The sequence below is a fragment of the Otolemur garnettii genome, unplaced genomic scaffold (genome assembly GCF_000181295.1).
Source record: "Otolemur garnettii isolate 467f Iridium unplaced genomic scaffold, OtoGar3 scaffold00079, whole genome shotgun sequence".
NCBI lineage: Eukaryota > Metazoa > Chordata > Mammalia > Primates > Galagidae > Otolemur > Otolemur garnettii.
In genome coordinates this window covers 1,544,103-1,548,835 of record NW_003852474.1, presented here as the reverse complement: position 1 = coordinate 1,548,835, position 4,733 = coordinate 1,544,103, and the positions used below count along the sequence as shown (strand labels likewise).

The 4,733-nt window shown below is 35.9% G+C and overlaps 1 pseudogene across 1 annotated transcript; it reads right to left on the bottom strand.

The window, feature by feature from the left end:
* Positions 1-3,730: 3,730 nt before the first annotated feature.
* On the bottom strand, positions 3,731-4,290 carry LOC100941052 (annotated as a pseudogene). The gene has a single exon (XR_001161479.1). The product of XR_001161479.1 is annotated as a 40S ribosomal protein S16 pseudogene (transcript).
* Positions 4,291-4,733: the final 443 nt, after the last annotated feature.

The window sequence follows — 4,733 nt, the reverse complement described above, 5'->3', positions numbered from 1 at the left end:
CTTGGTAGTACGAATGTTTAACATCCTCCCTTTTAGCCCTTTTGAAATATTCAATGTATTATTATTAATGCTGGTCACCTGGCTGTGCAGTAGATCACCTGAACTTATTTCTCCTGTTTAACCGTAACTTTGACTTTTTTAGATTTGTCTCTCTCTGCCTGGCTTACTTTACTTAACATAATGTCTTTTAGATTCATCCATGTTGTTACAAATGACAAAATTTCATTCTTTTTAATGGCTGAGTAGTAATTTCTCTGTGGGGTGTGTGTGTGTGAGAGAGAGAGAGAGAGAGAGTATGTATATACACGTATACATTTTTAATCCACTCATTGGTTGATGAACACTTAAGTTGTTTCCATATCTTGCTATTGTGAATAGTGGGGTAATAAGCCTGATGGAATGCAGATATCCCTTTGGCAGAGTGATTTTGTTACCTTTAGGTATGTACCCAGCAGTGATGTTGCTGAACAGTATTGTAGTCATAGTTACAGTTTTTTGAGGAATCTCTATATTGTTTTAAAAATTGCTATAGTAATTTTCAATATCACCAACAGCATATGAGGGTTCCCTTTTCTATGCATCCTCACCCACATTAATTCTGTTTCATCTTTTTGATAATAGACAATTAACAGGCATAGTTGATATTTCATTGTGGTTTTAATTTGCATTTCTCTGGTGATTAGAGATGTTAAGTGTTTTTTCATATACGTATATGTTGGCCATTTGTCTTCTTTTGACAAATGTCTATTCAAGTCCTTCGCCCATTTTAAAGCAGGTTATTTGATTTCTAGTTACTGAATATTTTGAGTTCCTTCTACATTTTGGATATTAGTTCTTTATCTGATGCATGTTTTGCAAATATTTTCTCTCAGTTCATGGGCCATGTTTTCACTCTATAAATTGTTTCCTTTGCTGTGCAGAAACTTTTTAGTTTGATGTAAACCCACTTTTCTATTTTTGCTTTTGTTGCTTGTGCTTTTAGGGTCATGCCCAAGACATTTATGCCCAGACCATGTCATAAACCTTTCCACCCTGTGTTTTTTTCTTTTACTTTTATAGTTTTAGGTCTTATGTTTAAGGTTTTAGTCCATTTTGAGTTAGATCTTATATTTGGGGTGATATAAGGATCCATTTTTATTCTTCTGTAGGTGGATATACCTTCTCTAGCACCATTTATTGCAAAGATTGTCCTTTCTCAAGTGTGTGTTATTGATTTTATCAAACCCTGTCTGACTGTAGGTGTGTGGGTATATATCTGGGGTTATTAGTCTACATATCTGCTTTTACACACCTGCCAGTACCATGCTATTTTGATTATTATAGCTTTGTAATATATTTTGAAATCCAGTAGTGTGATGCTTCCAGATTTGTTCTTTTTGGTCAAGATTGTTTGGGGTCTTTTATGATTCTTTACACATTTTAGAAGTTTGTAAATATTTATGAAAAGAATGACATTGGAATTTTGAAAGGAATTGTGTCAAATGTATAGATTGCTTTGGGTACCATGGACATTTAAACAACATTAAACAATCCATGAATATGGGATATCGTTCCACTTATTTGTGTCATCTTTAACTCCTTCCATCAATGCCTTATAATTTTTGACATACAGATCTTTGACTTCCTTAATTAAATCTACTCCTGGGTATTTTTTATATTGCTATTATAAAAGGGGTTGTTTCCTTAATTTCTTTGTCAGATAATTTTTTGTTAATTTATAGAAACACTACTTATTTTTGTAAGTATTTGATCCTGCAACTTTCCTAAACTGATTACTCATTTTAATAAATATGATTCACCATGTTAACAGGATAAAGGCAAAAACACATGATTGTCTCAACAGATAAAAAAAAGCATTTCACAGAATTCAATATTCTTTTATGATAAAAAATCCTCAACAAATTAGGTGTAGAAGGAATGTTGCTTAACACAACAAAGGCACACATGACAAGCCCACAGCTAATGCCCATAGTGGCAAAAGTTGCAGGCTTTTCCTCTAAGGTCAGGAATAAGGCAAGGAGCCATTCTCACCACTTCTTTTCAACACAGTACTGGAAATTCTAGTCAGACCAATGAAACAGAGAAATAAAAGGCATCCAGATAGAAAATGATGAAGTAAAAGTGTCTGTTTGCTGACAACATGATCATACAAATAGAAAATCCTAAAGATACCACCATATTGGATAATCTTACATCTTAACAAATGACTACAGAGACACATCGATGTAAAATGAAAAAGAAATAATTTTACATAAATTACTTTAAAATTAAAGAAAAAGCACAGAATCAACAAGAATTTAAAGAATGATTAGTGAGGAATGTGAAACACATTACATCCATTTAGTTAAGAACTGGATGCTATGGAAAGAAACAGTAAAGGGCTCTTGGAACTTAAAAATATCATGGTCCAAGCTACTAAATTCATTAGAAGCCTGGAAGAAAAATTTAAGGAAATTTCCTAGACCAAAAGATAAGGAGCATAACCTGCAAATATCCTCTCCCATTCTGAGGGCTGTCTGCTTGCTTTACTTATTGTGTTCTTGTTTGTGCAGAAGCTTTTTAGTTTGATCAGATCTCAGTAATGCATTTTTGATGTTGCTTCAATTGCAACACCAATTGCATTATATATCATAGGTGTGATCCCACCATTATGCACCAGGGGGGTCCTCCTCATAAAGTATTCTTCCAGGCCAGTTTCTTCAAGTGTTTCTCCTGCATTCTCTCCAACAATCTTTATAGTTTCATGTCTTAAGTTTAAATCTTTTATCCAATGAGAGTCAATTTTTGTTAATGGTGAAAGGTGTGGTTCCAGTTTCAGTCTTCTACAAGCCACCAGCCAATTCTCCCAGCACCATTTGTTAAATAGGGAATCTTTCTCCCAATTTATATTTTTGATGGGCTTATCAAAGATCAAATAATGGTAAGTCTCTGGGTTCATCTCTTGGTTCTCAATTCTGTTCTATACATCTACCTCTCTATTTTTGTGCCAATACCATGCTGTTTTGATCACTATAGATTTATAGTATAGTATAGTTTGAAGTCACTCACACTTTCATATGAAGAATAAATCACAACTATGGCCCAGGATGAAGAAGGGAGGAGGCAGAGATGGGAGGGGAGGAGGGAGGTCAGATTGAGGGATGGTGAATGGTGGAATCACAGCTATGGTGCATAATGCAAGGGTACATGTCAGATCTATTAAGTATAGAGTATAAATGTCTTACACAATAATTAAGTAAATGAGATGAGGTATATATTAACTAGTGTGATGTAAATGCTAATTCTGTATGAAATCATGTATACATGATCTATGTGTTTATGATTTAATAAAATAAAATAAAATACATGAATCAGTTAAAAAAGATAAGGAGGTATAAAATTTGAGAAGACAGATAAGACATCAAGGATCAATATAGAAGATCAAATATTTAATAGGGTTTCCAGAAAGATACAGCAAAAAGGGAGTAAATAGCTTTTTCCCCCAACGAAATAATACAAAAATATAATCATTTTGTTGAAGTTAACCCTATTCCTCAGATGGAAATAACTTATCACATGCCAAATGAAACAAGAGCAAAAAGCTATAGCATTAGACTCATCATTGTGAAATTTCATAATATTAGAATAAAGGCTCTTGGAGGAAAAATGTCATCTGAGAATCATATTGACATCAGGACATCAGATGCTAAAAGTTGAAGCTATTTTATTTTTGTTTCTTTCTTTCTTTTTTTTTTTTTTTTTAAATCCTACAACCATTGTTTATTGTACAGGTGATCCCCAACCCATATGATGGTCTTATCGGTAAGATTTCTGGTAGCGAGCTCGGGCACCAGGGCCTCCAAACTTTTTGGATTCGCAGCAACAGGGGTCAGCTACAAGCAGGGTCCGGTCATACTGGATGAGGATGTCTTTAATCTCCTTCTTAGAAGCCTCGTCCACATATTTCTGGTAATAGGCCACCAGGGCTTTGGAGATGGACTGACGGATAGCATAAATTTGGTCCACATGACCACCACCTTTCACACGGACACGAATGTCTACACCAGCAAACCGCTCCTTGCCCAGAAGCAGAACAGGTTCCAGTAACTTGTACTGCAGTGTGCGCGGCTCGATCATCTTCAGGGGCCGCCCGTTCACCTTGATGAGGCCATTACCACGTTTGCAGTGCGCCATGGCTGTGGCGGTTTTCTTGCGTCTGAAGACCTGCACCGACTGCAACGGGCCCTTGGATGGCATGGCTACGGGCGTAGGCGGTGCTCACCGCGTGGCGCCACAACCGGAAAAGCATTTTTGTTTATTTCAAGATGTTGCTGTTATTCATTGTTTTCTCTGTTGCTTCTGAATGCCAAGGAAGAAAAAATATATTCGCCTATTTTAGGGCTGTTTTTCTTTTTCTTTTCTTTTCTTTTTTTATTAAATGATAGCTGTATACATGAATGCAAACATGGGGTACAGTGTAGTGTTTTCATATACAATTTGAAATATTTTCATCAAACTGGTTAACATAGACTTTGTGCCATTTACTTAGCTATTGTGGGACAGTGCCTGTGGCTCAAAGGAGTAGGCACTGGCCCCATATACCAGAGGTGGTGGGTTCAAACCTGGCGTTGGCCACAAAAAACAAACGAACAAACAAACGAAACATTTATACTCTAGTTCTAGAAAAGTTCACTTGTACCCTTGTTAGACAGACCATATAGGTGATCTTTCCAGTCACCCTCCCACCACCCATC